The sequence below is a fragment of the Pezoporus occidentalis genome, unplaced genomic scaffold (assembly GCF_034315485.1).
Source record: "Pezoporus occidentalis ecotype Australia unplaced genomic scaffold, CSIRO_AGI_Poc_V1 ctg89, whole genome shotgun sequence".
In the NCBI taxonomy this organism is placed as follows: Eukaryota; Metazoa; Chordata; class Aves; order Psittaciformes; family Psittacidae; genus Pezoporus; species Pezoporus occidentalis.
Window position 1 is genome coordinate 55,001 of NW_026916253.1, and position 15,606 is coordinate 70,606.

Sequence of the window (15,606 nt, forward strand, 5' to 3'; positions counted from 1 at the left end):
CGTCGCACAGACTCAGAAGCCCACTCCCGTAACAACGCCGCACCCTACTGGAGAGTATTCTACTCGCCATGCCTTCCCTGAGCAAGCGCGGCTCGCATTGGTCACAGAAAGTGCTGGGGCGTGGCTCCAGCTATTTGTGGGCGGGGCGGGGTGGAGCTCCGCTGCTGCTGCCGTTGAGGGAGAGCTTGGCCGGAGCTTGCGCGTGTACGGGGCCGCCGCCTGGGGACGGAGGGTTCGCCGCCTTGCAGCGTTTTGTGTCCTCCGGTGCGCCTTCTTCCGCGTGTGTGCTCGCTGTATCCGGCTGGAGGAGTGCGAGGTGCTCCCTTGTCAGTCCGGCTGTATCTCTTCTCCCGCCCAGGGCTTTGTTTACGAGCGGATTTTCCTGCAGCGGCGGCCATGCGGCGCTGGAGGGATGCCCTTGGGATGGGACCGTAGTGGCGGCGCGTCATGCGGCCTTTGCGGCAGCTGTCGCCTGGGGGGGTGCAGACGTCCGACATAGTGCTTAAAGGCTGAGGGTTTGTAAGTGTCCCTTCGGACGTACAGAGATCAGCCGTCATCATCCCGTAGGTCCTATTGTCTTCTGCGGTCCCAGCCAGGATACAGAGGTGCCGAGCTGCTCTGCTCCTTGCAGGAAATTGTTGAGTTAGAATGACTTGATTAGCGAGCTCTCCAGGGACCAAGAGTCCCTGCCCTGCCATTTGTTTCCGGCTAAGCCATACTGAAGGCCGGACTGGTGGTTTGTGGTGCAGTAGGAGCTCTGTGCTGCCATCCTCCAGAAGCAGCCACGGGGAACTGCGGTGCTCTGGGGGTGGGTGGGACAGGACATCACTTGTGTGCAAAGACTTCGTTGAAGGAAACTTGGGAGGTCGTGAAAACACGATTTATAGTCGTTTTGATCTCATTATTTTTAAGTGCAATTACAGAGAAATGGTGTTTTCTAAAAAGTCTTAAGTTACTGTTTCTCTGGTGATGGCTCACTGAATCAAGATGACAATATAATATTTTCTTAAGAGCATTTGTGAGTTCAGCTTATAGCTGTGCCTAAGTAGCTTACGCTGGTTTTGCCAGTGTGAAAACCAGCAGCAACATGCCCACCAATGCTGGTTGGAGTTCTGTCAGCCAAATGGGAAGGCTGAGCACCTCAGGGGTTTCTTTTTTAGCTGTTGTTAAAGGCTATGGCAGACAATTAGTGTAATGAGTAAATTCCTGTTTGTTAATCAAATCTTGCTTGCTTAGGAGTTACTTGCTTAGAGTTACTTGCTTGCTTAATAGTTACTGGAAAATTACAGTGCTTTGACATGTTGCTTATAGACTGCGGGTATCCATTAAAGTAAATGGTGCATGGGGAAGGCGATAAGGAGCCTTCCTCCCCACACCCACCGGGAGACAGAATGAGACCCTTTATCTACAGATCACACAGACGCAGAAGACGCCAGGAGGTGACACGTATATCAGATGAAGAAGAGTATAAAACCAGTGACTTTGGGGAAGTGGGGTGCGTGCTGTTGGCGGAGCAGAGACTCCCTGACCGCCCAGCGCTGTTTTGCTTGCTGTCGCTTGCTCAATAAACTGATTTGATTCGTTGGTCTGGCTCTCGTCAATTTATTTGAGCCACATTTATAACAATTAGCACTAGAATATTTCACTGGATTGAAAAATTGGAGTCTGGGAAATACATATTTTCTTCCTTACTTGCAGTTGGTAGAACCTTGAATTAGTCACACCCCATGAAGTTAGTGTTACTCTGAAAAATGCAGTGCTGTGCATAGCCTTTGGAGACTTCTTGTATCCTGAGAGTATCAGAAAGTTGTAATTTGTACTAGGCTATTAATACTTCTGTGAGTTTGTTGATGTGCAAGTCTCCAGCTGATCTGTTCTATCTTCCTTTAGCTGTTTGGTTTACTTCTGAACAGATACCTGTATCTTAAAGCTGGTTTTTGTTCAAGTGATATGATTTAGCGTAAGGTGTCCCTGCCCACGGCAGGGGGGTTGGAACTAGATGATCTTAAGGTCCTTTCCAACCCTAATGATTCTATGATTCTATGATTTGTGACACTTAAAAGCTGAACTTACACCAGGAAGAAAAATCCAACAGTAATTATAATTCCTGTGTTGTTTGTAATGTAAAACTTCTTGGGTAGTTCAAAATGGTTTTATTTTCTCTGAAATTTCCCAGTTAGGTTTTACTTTTCCATACAATTTTCTTGGCAGGAGAGTAGGTAAGGTACATGAGACAAGAGACAATATAACTCTCATTGTACTACAATTATAAGTTGAAGAAACAGCTTCTTAGGCTTGGTGCATATGTTAATAACCCTTGATGCCTTTTGCTGCCTTTGAAGCCTTAAAATTAACAGTTTAAGCAAAAGGGCTTAGTATACATTTGGCTTGCTTCACAATGCAGAGGTGATTGGAAGAAACATACTTTGTCAGCTTAGAATGATATCTCAAGTATCTTGTTGAGGTGCAAGGGATGCATCTCTCTGAGTTTAGCATCTTTGGTATCTGGTTCTCACAGCTGTACTTTGAGCATAATGTGGGAGCATCTGTTAGCAGCATCTGCTAATATGTAATTAGGATGAGTCACCTGTTTCTTAGTTTGAATGCATTTCCAGCCTTCTCTTGCATGTTTTCATCTACATAATCGCTTCTCCTGCTTATTTTCCTATAAACAATTCCTCCCTCTTGAGGCAACATGCTACTTCAGAGATACAGTGTTAATGTTTAAGGCTGTTAAGAATTCAGTCTTTCCCTTTATTACTTCATATATTTTTATAAATCTGTTTATTGTAGTAATTACCTTCCACTTTTGAAGAGTATTATCCTAACTTGTGTTCAGTGGTGCAAGGATAGTGTTTACATGCTTTATATGTATATCTGAGCAAAATCCAAAGAATCATCTGTACATGATTGTCCTGGGTTCAGCAGTAGCAGTCATTTTTCTCCTTAGTAGCTGGTGCACTGCTGTGTTTCTGACTTTTGGCCTGGGAACAACACTGATAACACCAATGTTTTTAATTGCTGCTCAGTAATGTTTGCTCTGACCAAGGACTTTCTGAGCCTCATGCTCTGCCAGGGAGGAGGGGAAGCCGGGAGGAAGCAGAGACAGGACACCTGACCCAAACTAGCCAAAGGGGTATTCAATACCACAGCATATCAACGCCCAGTATATAAACTGGGGGCAGTTAGTCGGAAGGGCTAGATCACTGCTCGGGTTGGGCTGGGTATCATTCGGCAGGTGGTGATTCGTTGTATTCTCTTCCCTTGTTATTTCCCTTATCATTATTATTATTGGTGGTAGCAGTAGTGGCTTTGTGTTATACCTTAGTTACTGGACTGCTCTTATTTCAACCCGTGGGAGTTACATTCTTTCGATTCTCCTCCCCATCCCTCTGGAAGCGGGAGGAGAAAGTGGGGGAGAGAGCGAGCAGCTGCATGGTTCTGGGTTGCCGGCTGGCCTTAAACCACGACAATGAGGTATAGTGTAGACATAACACATTTTGTCTGTCTTAATGTAATTAAAAGAAGATTCATTTTCACTTCTTAGAATCGTAGTATGAAATGAGTTCTGCCACACTGAATATCTGAAGGGGGCTTATAAGGGATGCTGGAGAGGGACTCTTCATTAGGGACCATAGGGGTAGGACAAGGGGAAACGGGTTAAAACTTAAACAGGGGAAGTTTAGATTAGATACAAGGAAGAAGTTTTTTATTGTGAAGGTGATGAGGCATTGGAATGGGTTGCCCAAGGAAGCTGTGAGTGCTCCATCCCTGGCGGTGTTCAAGGCCAGGCTGGAGGGAGCCTTGGGTGAGATGGTTTAGTGTGAGGTGTCCCTGCCCATGGCAGGGGTGTTGGAACTGGATGATCCAGTTAGGTCCTTTCAAACCCTAACTGTTTTATTATTCAATGATTCTATGAATATGGGAAGTTATGGGTTGAGATGCTAGGAATAGTTTGAACTTTGGTAGTCTATAAATTTGTCTTCCTCTGTTCTTTTTCTGCAACTGAAATGAGGGGTTTATGTATGTGTAGATACTTAGGACAGGAGAAGTAAAACTCACCCTCTTATCCTTTATAGCACTTCAGAAGACAGGCTTCTTATATCCAACATAACTTAATTCCTTTTTTTAGCTTGTTGTTCCTCTTAGCACACTTTAGGGTAGCCTAAAAGAATGTCACGCAAGTTCTGTGTTCTATAACATGGAGTTTTATTGATCTGTGCTGACTGTTCCCTGCTGTTTGCCTTCAATATTTAGTCCCCAAACTTTCTTGACTTTCAGCCCACACATGCATCCAGGTAGATCCCATGTCTTCTGAAGTGAATAATATGTAACACAGAAATGTTGCTATGAAGCAGTTTATGAGAAAAGTGAATCTTTGGATATTAGATGTAGAATATAAAATTAAACAAAACTCCCTCAGCATTTTTGTCATGTTTTTATGTTAGGAGAGGATTCTTGTTCAGTCTTGAGTCATGTGGTTTCAACTTTTCCAGTTCCTAGTCCTTCAGGTTTAGTTCATAAGTGTCTTCTCAGCCTCATGCTTTCCCACACTATTTCGTTTTCTAAAAAAACTGAAAGAGGTGCATTCATCTGCTTTCCATGTTTTGAGGGGTACTTTAGTTCTTCAGGTGTCTTTCCTCATATGATAATAAAGTGACAAAGTTGTTTCCTTTTATTGACTTTCAGGTTGAAAGTTATTTGTTAAGAACAAGGATGTTTTACTTAGAAATTTTGGGTTTATGTCAAAGATATTGCACCATAGTAGTAATGGCTAATAGGAAAACTAAGCTATTTAAAAGTGTGGAGAATCCAAGACTGAAAGCTGAACTTGTTTCTTTTGTCTTGGATATAGCAGTGTCATATCCTTGCTGTGTGTAGACAGACCTTGAGGTCTGTGAGTGAGGGGGCCGCTCTTCCGATCTGCTTTGTCATTCCCCATGGGTATGGCCCTGTGTCCCTCCCTGGCTGGCAGCTGTCACCAGTGGGTAGTGTAGCCCAAGGGTGTTAATGTGAGCTGTGATGGTTACACTGCGTAGTAGAACACCTAGATACAGGATCAGGTAGCTTGTTGTCTGTTTGAAATGCTAAGCCATAAACCCTGTTGGTTTGCCAGGATATGCTGTATTTCTTCTTGTTTCTAGGCATGGTTTAGGGCATTTTTTTGTTTAGTTTGATATCCTGTGCACAGCAGCTGCTTTGAGGGTTGTTTGCAATCTGTTCGCTTGCCCTGTACTGTTAGTCTTTGATACCACTTCTGCAAAACAATGATTCCTTCCAAGTATAAGTGCTCCTTATTAAAAACAAATGGAACAACCACAACCACAGAAGTCTGCTGCTGCTGTCTTTTTTTTTTTTTTTTGTTTTGTTTCTCACATTGCTTCACTCTGTAACTGCTTCCAAAAGAGCATATTCTGAAATAACGTGACAATCTTACTCTTCTCTCTATGGTATTGCAGTTATATCAGGGAAGTGGGAGATAATTTCTTTTGGGGATTTTGGCTAATCATCTTTTGAGGAAAACCACAATGTTCCTAGTTGAAATACAGAATCTAAATGGATTCTTTGTTTTTAATTTTTTGTGGTCAGTTAGATTAGACATACCTTTAGAAACCAAACAGAACATACACCCCCAGGGCTATCATATGTTTGTTTGTGTTAATATGTTAGATAATCTTGTATGTCTTGTCTTAGACCACAGGATCTCTAGGAATTAGTACAAATAGAGCGCAACATATCCCAGCTGTGTTTTGGAGCATACTTAAGCACTGCAATAGAAGTGTAAAAAGAGGGTGAAAACAAACAGACAAACAACAAAAAACACCATGTTTTTTGGTTTTGTGTTTAGGGTTTTTTTTTGATAAAGCTGTACTCATGAAAGACATCTCTTGGTACAGGACAAAGTAAGCCAGTATGTACGAGCTAATCTTAAAGGAAGTTCATATGGACAGTTCAGGATGTAGCTTTTCAGTAAAGTCTATTTTTCTGTACTGTAATTTAAAAACATGCTTAATTTAGTGTGTGTAAGTGATGTACAAGTGATGCATCTTATTATGGGAAGCAAATAAATGAAATATTAATATAATTAATTTCAGATACTGCCAGTTGCTGATGCATAATGAAAGCCCTTTCTACTGTAAACTTAAGGAAAAAATGAATGAAGGAAAAGCTTTAGAAGGATCTTGTGTAAGCAGAAATCTTGGCTAAAGATGTCCCCTTGTGGTTGCATGTTTTTGCAATGACTGTTGTGATGTCAGAGTATTTCTTTTGCCTTTCTTTCACCAATGTTGGGAGGATCTGACTGAGCTGCTGTATGGTGTATCATAAGGTGTTCATTCAATTAAGCAAAGCTGGACAAGGAAACATGACCTTTTCGCATCTCTCAAGAGTTTCTTAATGAAAGAGTGGGGAAGGAGAAATAGTACATCTGTCTTATCTGATACAATTACACTCTTTAACAAATATAGTATGAACATCTATTGAATGTGCGTATTTCATTATTGTTTAACACTTGTATTATTCTAGATTTTAAAAGATTTTTCTGGTCTAACCTTATATTCTTATGTATGTAATTTTACATTTGTATATATGTAACCTTATATTCTTACCTCCTTTAGTATAAATCATCATGGATCTTGTTAGAAAAGTCATCCTTTCCCATATGATTATTCAAAGGATTTTGAAGATTGAATAGGTAAAAAACTTTCAGTAGCATAAATAGAAATTATTCTAAAGCTTTAAACATTCTAGGTATTAAACAGAAAAATATTTTTAATGCTATAGCAGGAATATACATTCATTTTAATAGTAATCTTGTCGTGAATATCTAAGAAGTATCTCATGCCTTGGAGCCTGCCAAATTCTAGACTGTGCTTTTCTAGTTTGAATTCCAAAGTGTTGTCTGTTACAGGTGCTTGGCTACGGAGTTTGTCTGTGGCAAAAAGAGTGGATGTCATCCTGAAGAGTCATTCTGAAATTTTTGAGGATTTTTGACTAGTTACATCTCTCCTTAAATAATCTTTCTTTTTGTTAGTGGTCAGAGAAACTTGCTTTCCACTAGCAACTAAATCTAACTACATGCTACTAGCATAAATGCTAGTAGTAGGTGATCCTGAGTGCATACTCAGATTACCTGGAAATTATTTTCTAACTTTTGAATTTTATAGTTTAAACTTCTAAAAATAAGCTTGAAAAAAAAGCTCTTGAGAGTTTAAGCATTATCTAACTCAGTCAAGATATGGTTAAGTAAATTTCATGTTATTAATTTGTTATTCATAGAGTTTAAAAAAATCTTGAAATGGGATTAGTCAATGTGGTCTTTTAAGAACGTTTATTATAGTGGCTCTTGTAGAAAGTTAAGTGAGGCTTTTTTTAATGAACTACTAATTTAACAATGAGATGCACAGCTTGACAGGAATATCATTGTATTGAGCACAATACTACCTAACTATATAATGAAAGATTATAATGAATATATGAAATAATTATAATGAATATGGGTAATGAAAAGCGTGTAGGAATGTGAGTTATAAATTTAATCCCTGGTAGAACTCAGTGGCAAAAAATACATAGGTACTTCCCTTCAGGGTGGAGATTATTCATGAAAGTTTTTCTGTTACTAGCTAAAGAAGTTGTTTATCCCATTGCTTCTAGACAAGCTAATGAATGGTGTAAATGTAGCAGCATGTGGTAAGATCTGTGTGAGGAATAATTGTAACTGAATTGCAGGATAATTTATGGATTTACCTGTGCTCAGTATGAGTTCTTCCAGGAAGGTACCAGAGGGATATTGGTTGAATAACTACCTGGTCTTTTGCACAGGCAAGTCAGTGAGCAATAGTGTCTGGCTTTAGTGAAAAGAAAAAACAAAAAGCAGTGTGGTGGCTTTTCCTAGTCTCTCACTGTCTTTTGTTGGAGTGAGATTTGAGTTTCAGCATCAAAGGAGAAGAAAATTCAGGAGAGTATAGGACAAAAATAATCCTCTGTAGGTTGGAATAGATGAATGGGCTGTTCTCAGATTAATTCTCTCAGATTAATTCTGAGAACTCTGAAGCTGAGTTTAATAATGTTTCTTATGCCCTGTTTGGCTGTAACAGATTTCCTCAGGGAAAAAGAAAAGGGAGGGGAAAAAACCAACCTAGCTTCGAAGAACTGGTTTTTATCATTTTTGACAGTATTGTTACATGGTAAAGTAGTGAAGACTTGGTGATGTGCTAATACAGTTTTGCAGTCTGTGCTGTTGCTTAATTGATTTTTTTTTGATTCTTGGTTGCAGGTGACTGCACTAGGAATGATTGTAGAGAGAAGCTCTGCTTGCAGTTTTATCAAAAGGTGCAGAAAGAATGAGACCTTCTGACTGTCATTGTTGCCATCAGCCAGGAGGAGAAGTAGGTTTCTATTAAGTTTTTTCTTCAGCTAATTCTATTACAGAAATGGTAATTACATGGGTAAGTGTAACCCAGTTCAGAAATGTGACCCTACAAATATGTAGATAATATCTGAAGATCATGCCTATTTAATGTTTCTGGATCTCCTTAGTACTTACAGTTAGTCCTAAAATTTCCTATGTATCTCCCACGCTTTGGAGTATGACAGCCACAAGAGACTGTTCTTTTAAAAAAAAATTACTCAGGTCTGATCTTAATTCTTTTCTGCTTTAAAGACCATCTTGCAGCATTTGGATATATTTTATGGTCTCTTAATCTAGACATACTAAAAGTAGTTTCAGATATTATTATTGCCTGAGTAATCTTTGTGGGCATGCATGGCAAATATCTTTCTGATGTGAAAGATTCACAGTTGCCAACAGAAGGAAAAATTGAAGTTGGCTATATAAAAAGGGCTCTAAAATGCACAGAGCTTTTGGTCTATTATTTAGTTCTTAGTAGTAGGAGAACACTTAGAGTAACATTCTGTTAAACAGAAGATAAGCTTCTGTTGCAAGTGTTTAATCCTGGAAGAGCTAGTTTCCATTATCTTGCTGCTTATCCCCTGGAGGCAAGCTGGATCAACTTGAATACATAGATGTTAACCACTTGAATATGTACATCTTAACCACTCAAATACACAGAATTCCTTTTTCTTGTTAAAGGACTATCTAGAGAATTGGAAATCTAAACTATAGCTCCTTTTGACTTCCTTATTGCTGCTTTGGTATTTTAACTTTTGTTTCTTTCCTCCTCCCCATCGCAAAGTGTGTTGTACCAAATTTGTTACTGATATTGATTCCCTATGTATTTAATTCATTTGAAACTTACAGGAAATGTAGATGATCTGTTCTGCCTTCACACACCTTCTAACAACAGAATCAATAAACTTATTTTAAGCTGAGACAGTTGCCTTTCTTTGTATTAAATTCTGGCACTGTAAATGCAATGTTTAATTCCCTTCCTCCTCACAGACCTCTGTATTTGACATACCCCCTTCTGATACTCAGATATGATTGGGACTACCACAGAGATTTTTCTGTTTCAGTTCATGGAGTGTTGCAGAAATATAGTAGTACAGTTGGAATTACCAGTTGGAAATTCTCTGACACTATCATAGTTTAGTGGTCTATTTAAATGTTTGGTCAGTAGTAGAGAGACTCAAAACTCAGATAGGAGGAACTAGAGCTGCTGCAGCTGGGTTCATTAATTTGCCTGAAATGCATATATCATCTGGGATAATCAGAGGAAGTTGTAAATTGACTTCTAATTTTTTTAAGCAATTAAAAATAATAGAAGCTGACAAAACAATTTGTTTCAACTTGTTCAAGCGCAAGTGTGTTGCTTTAATATGTAAATGAAATACTGTTAGAAATGTTTAAAAAATAAGTATGTGTACTACAGGATATGAAGAAGACATAGTTCTTCCTTGACTGTCTACTTTCCTGCTTGTAGTTTCAGGATCAATGTTAGCAAGCTTTCTTGTTGGTGAAGCAAATGGAGTCTGTGACTTTCACCTCTTCGTATTGCTATCAGTAAGAAATGTGATCTTACAAGTCTAAAAGGCTAAAATCAAGATATCTGTAAAATCCTTAAAGGATACTGTGTAGCATTTATCCTGAGAACATATGGATCATTACTGTTAACTTTTGTGCCCTGTATCTTCAGTGTTTTTTTCAAGAAACAGGCTACTAACAAAACTACACTAATATCAGTGTAATAGTTCATATTGTTTTCAGTCAAGTATTTCCCAGTATATGAGAATGTTGATACAGAATCAAATGCTAAACAGAAATTATTTCAATAATTAAGAGTATGTCACTCAAATATAGCACTAAAATATGATGAGGCAAGAATAGCTAACTGCTAACGGAGATCACAGTTACTTTCTGATGTAGAAAGTGTATCTGATCAATGAGCACACTGTTTTGTGGGGTTTTTTACACCTCACAACACTGGACTTGATCCTTTTGCATTTGGCACATACAAAATGGCAAGAGCACAGCAATAGGAAACAATGACAGATTTTCATTTGCATATAGCCAACTTCTCTTTTTCCCCAGGGCAATATGCTAGATTTATAGGCAATCGGTTACAAGAACCTGGTGTTGTAGTGGAAATAATATACCTTACATAAGTTAGATCTCACACATGCACTCCAAGAAGCTAATAATGGTTTTGTATTCTAGAACAGCCCAATTTAGCATTTCCCTTGTGCACTGTAATCGTGTTTCATTCTTCTATCAAAAGAAAGTTATGTTTGTTTGAGAGATGTCACTTAAAACAGTCCCATTCAGAATTGCAGTCTAAATTTCTTTTAACCCACTAAAATTTTAAATGCTGATTCACTGCACTTCTGGGTAACAGATTTGACCTACTTAAAATGAGACAGCTTTGAAATAGTTCACTGAATTTGTAATAATTCATGTTCCATGGAGTGATTAAATATTTGTCCTGGATTGCTGCTTAAATGACATAAAATGCATGGAAGAAATTGCGATATACAGTAATTAATGATAGTTATATAGAAATTGCTTAATTAAAATTTCCATGTCTTGCATTGATTCTATGTAAATGAATCACAATTGTTTTTAAAGTTTTTATCTGCATTTGTTTCAGAACCTTTTATTGTAAATTCACAAATTTTGCATCTTGTATCAAGAACACAATAGTAAAAAGGCAGCTTCTCCTGGAGGGAAAGTATGTGCCCTGTTCTCTAGTTAGGTAAAAGATATGCTGAAATTAAAGGGGGGGGGGGGGGAAGGGGGGGAATCTGTTCTAATCATTTTATTTCAGCTGTGATGTTTGTGAAAGTCTTTGTATGGAATTGGGAATCTTTTTCAGTTATAGCTTTAGCTTATGAACGACCAGTAATATTTTTACAGTGGGAAGAAGAAATTAACAGCTTTTCATTTATATTTCAAATGAAGTTTTACGTACTGGTGCTAAATCAGAATTAACCTCTGCATCTACAGAAGGGCTATATCAATATTTAACTGAAGGCTTCAAAAATTTCCCTCAGTTATACTGCGCAGATTTAACAGCTATGCTTTTCTACCTTTTTGTAAATGTGTGAAGTAGATGAAAACACAAGCTTGTTAAAGCCAGCTATTTCGTCTTTGTGGTGCCTCATAGCATGCCTGTGGAGGATGCTCTGGCTCTTCTAGTTAAAGCTTTTGGGAATACATTTGCTGAGCCCGAGCAACAGGAGTGTACCAGGGTTTCACACAAGGCAGATGATCTGGTAGATGACTGCCTAGCATGGGAGCTGAGAGATTACAGTGTGTCTCTGGGCATTAGACATTTCTGTTAAGTGTGGGGAAATACTTGGATCGAGTGGAGTTGAGCTCAGTAAGTGACAATGCAAAGAGCAGAAAAGACATCATTGAAGTATTAATATTTTTTCCCACTGAAATACAACTTCAAGCATCTTTTAAAGCTGATGAAAATAAGTTTGGGTACATTCCACATAAATAATCTGTTAAATAAGTGATAGGCACTAGAGATAAAAAGTTCATGTATATAATGCCAGTGTGTGTATCAATGGGCATGTGCATCATGTATTCCTCATGTGCATCTGTATTCCTCACAGAACTAGACCTGTTACCAGGACATATACACAAGTCCTCTAATGGGCAGTTGCTCTCTCACAACTTGTGGTTGCAAAATGAGTATTTCATCATCTGTTAATGCTTTTGAGTATTTAAGTTTTAGTAATACTGCACACATAAATGAATTCAAGTTAGTGATATCCATCAGTCTGTTAAGTGGAATGCAACTCCTGGTTTAATATAATGGTGTATAAACTTATCTAAAGTATAAAATCCAGAACATTTCTGAAAAAAAAACAAACCACAAACCAAAAAACAGCCCATAAACACACGACACACACATACACACAAAACCCCAACAACAAACCCAGCCACATATGTAATTTGCAGACTTAGAATATCTGTGCATAAGAATGGCTTACTGCTTTTGTTCATTTAGACTAAGTCTTGTTGAACAAACTGATCCTTCAACTGAAGTTGAAGTCAATGTGAGGATGCAAGGTCATGCACAAGCACTGCCACCTATACTTTAAGTAAACCTCCACCTCTGCTGCTGCCAGGTAGGATTGCTTTCTTAAGCCAGTAATCCCTTCCTCAGGTTAAACCTTCATTTGGGTGATAGACCGTCAGGAGCTCTTCTTACAATACTACTTCAGTTTTGTATTTCAAAGTAATTCATTGTGTTTCAATGACTGACTTGATCACTTCCCACAGTACATTTACTCATAGAAGGAGAACAAAACCTAGCAGATACTACATGAACTACAGTCAAGTAGGGTGTGGGATGTGGAAAAATCCAAACTTGCAAATATTTGGCAGTGATCAAATGATACTTGAAAGACTTAACTCAGCCATGCTATTTTCAGAGCAAACTTTATGTGAAAGAATAGGAGAGCAGGGGAGTGTACTATTCTTTATCTGAAAAAGAATTCATTCTAACATTATAAAAGTGTAAGAATATAAAGCTCATCTTTCATGTCCTTAGTCTGAAATCAGATTCAACTACTGTCCTTGCATCTGTTTGAAGTTGGTATGGGTTGAGGTGAACACCTGGCTATTTTAGAAAGGCTTTTTTCCTCCCATTGTGAACTTTCCCCATTCTACAAAGCTTTCTTTTTTAGTTACCAAGTTGGTTGCATTTCTTTTGAGTTACTGAAGCTCATTGAAAACTAAAAGGACAGCAGAAACGGCGAGGGCGGTTCAGGCTTTAAACATCAATATTCTTGGATGCATAGGTTTAGAGTACGGTGCTTTATTATAAATTAAATAGTGCTTTAATGATTGAAATAGGAAAGTCAGCAAAAAATATCGTGACACTGCTTAATTGGATTTATTTTCTTTTATTAAATGACAGTGTAAAAAGAAACCACATGTACACTCTTGGCAGCTATTGATGTTAGTCCTGGGTCTGATTTCTTGGAATGAATGCTAGGCACAAACTGTATCAAAACTAGTGACCTATATTATGGTCATGGATTAAGTCCTTGCTTAGAACCAGACTCAGATTACATGTAATATGCTTGTCATGAAAAAATAGCTCAAAATCCGGCTTTAATTTTCCATACAAATTGTAATTAATTTGTCAGTTTGTGATTTAACTTGTGTGTGCAGCTAACGTTAACATCAGGAAAAGTTTTACTTTATAGCGTGCTCATGCTAAGATTAGTGACACTGCAGGCCAGTATGCTCTGTTGTTAAACGGGACAGGAAGGTTATACTTGTAGCTCAGTGGTTGCACATCTTTTGAAGTAGGGCACTAGGAATGGTAAGAACTAAGGCATTTGTAGCTGTCGGTGTGTGGTGTCACTACTTTGTCTACAGTTCCCATTTCTGTACCGGCTTTCAGCTGGGTAACTGGCATTTTTCAAGCCTGGTGTTCTCAGACCCTCACAGTTAAGAGTGTCCTGTGCATACAAAAGCAGATTTCACTGTTTGTTTTAAATCAGTTGCAATAAAAAAAAACAAAAACCATTTCCAAACAGGACTGTCAGATGCAAAGATAATCTTCCACCTCTTCTTTCAGCACCTACTAAAGGATTTGGACTTCTGGGATATTTTTGATATCAACCTACAAAATGGCCACTGCTTGGAGGGACACCTGTCCTTTCACCAATGCCAGGTGAGAGTGACAAAGCTCTGTAGCTGCTTGCTTTAATAACTGTAATTTCTAGTTAAAACCTTCATGATGCTGACAACAATACATCTATTCTAGCTGGAAACTTTATTTTATTTAAATAATGAAAACCATGGCTGGCTGTCTTTAAGCCAGACTCAGCCTGAAGGATCCTGTTTATATTGGAATAATTAAATATGAGTTTCTAAAATGTACAAGTTCAGCAGGTTTCTTTGGCTTTTTCATAATAAGGAGGGTACTTAGCACATAGATGCCTGTGTGGTTGTTACTGTTGTTATCAAACAAAATGAAACATTATTCAGGGTAGAAAATCAATAATGTAAATTATAATTGGAATATTCAGAATTTAGGTAGAAAAAATTTGATACTGCTGTAGATGTGAAATAAAAATAATAATGCATACTTCCTGATTCAAATATTTTTTTTACATGGAGAGAGAAAGAAGGCCTGATTTCTAATACAGCTGGAGAAGATGCAGACTGTGGGAGGGAGATATCTCCTGTACCTTCTGGCCTGTAGGAGGGCTAACCAGCTCTTTTGTAGGTTTGCCTTTGGTTTTGTAGACGTAAGGCGTGGAGAAAGGAAAGTGTGACACTGAAAACAACTTTCTCCACAAAGTTAAAAGAGGATTAGACCCACAGTGACTGATATCTCTTACAACTAATGCTAATGATAATCTAGCTACAGAGCCTGTCAGAGCTGCTTGCTTTTTTTTTTTTTTTTTTTCATTTTGGCACTGAATTGAGAACTTAGATGTTAGGTTACCTTTGAGGATATTAAACAATCAAAAGTTTATAGCAAATAATTAGGTTTGATTGTACATTAAGTGAAATGTTGAGATGGCAATTAACCTTTCACTGATGGAAGAGGGGAACTGATTTTTAGATACAAGCAGATGTGGGGAGGGTCACCAGATAGAGAAACTACAACTATATTGTAGTAGTTGTTGTATTTTCTTCCAGCTCTTCATGTTAACCAAGTACAGCACCAATGGGGAACCTAAGAAGACACTGCTGGCACTGGTAATAGTGAAAGTCCTGTAACCACGCAAGCATTGCACCTTCTGTTGCACTTCAGATTCTGTTGCAGTCCTATGAGAACTTCTGAAAAATTTAAGAAGGCTTTTCTATTAAAACAAATGTTGATGAGTGTCAGTGCTGCACCTTTGTAATTTTAAATTAGATGCTGCTAAACAGTCACAAAATAAAGTTACCTGCTTTATGCAGTTGTCACCAATTTCACTTGTGGTTGAATCTACATCTGGCTATTCAAGTTAGAATGGGCAGGTCTGGTCAGACCTGGCTTTTGATGCATGATGAATGGGAGGGAAGGAATATCTCTAAATTAATGAAAGGTCATCAATGATTTTTGCTTTTACCTTTGGAGACAGAAAAGTGAACAGATTAACTTTAGCCTCAACCAGAATTGTTGGTGTTACTTGTTCACCTAATAACTGACACATTTGAACCAGTTTTATATTGATCTAGTGAGTATT

The 15,606-nt window shown here is 38.3% G+C and overlaps 1 protein-coding gene and 1 long non-coding RNA gene across 6 annotated transcripts in view; one reads left to right on the forward strand and one right to left on the reverse strand.

The window, feature by feature from the left end:
• The window catches only part of CNEP1R1 (CTD nuclear envelope phosphatase 1 regulatory subunit 1), a 10,980-nt gene extending 10,964 nt beyond the window's left edge, over positions 1-16 (reverse strand). For both annotated transcript variants that reach the window (XR_009961973.1, XM_062604832.1), the window contains exon 1: positions 1-16. This exon is cut by the window's left edge and continues 72 nt beyond it. The gene's annotated coding sequence lies outside the window, so the exon portion shown is untranslated.
• A 5,689-nt stretch (positions 17-5,705) lies between these two features.
• On the forward strand, positions 5,706-15,343 carry LOC134156636 (uncharacterized). 4 transcript variants are annotated; one of them, XR_009961989.1, is made up of 4 exons: positions 5,706-6,694; positions 7,822-8,391; positions 14,001-14,096; positions 15,074-15,343. It is a non-coding gene; the product is annotated as an uncharacterized LOC134156636 (long non-coding RNA). The 4 variants fall into 4 exon arrangements; XR_009961988.1 differs by having other exon boundaries at positions 5,707-7,984; positions 8,276-8,391; XR_009961987.1 differs by having other exon boundaries at positions 5,719-8,387.
• Positions 15,344-15,606: the final 263 nt, after the last annotated feature.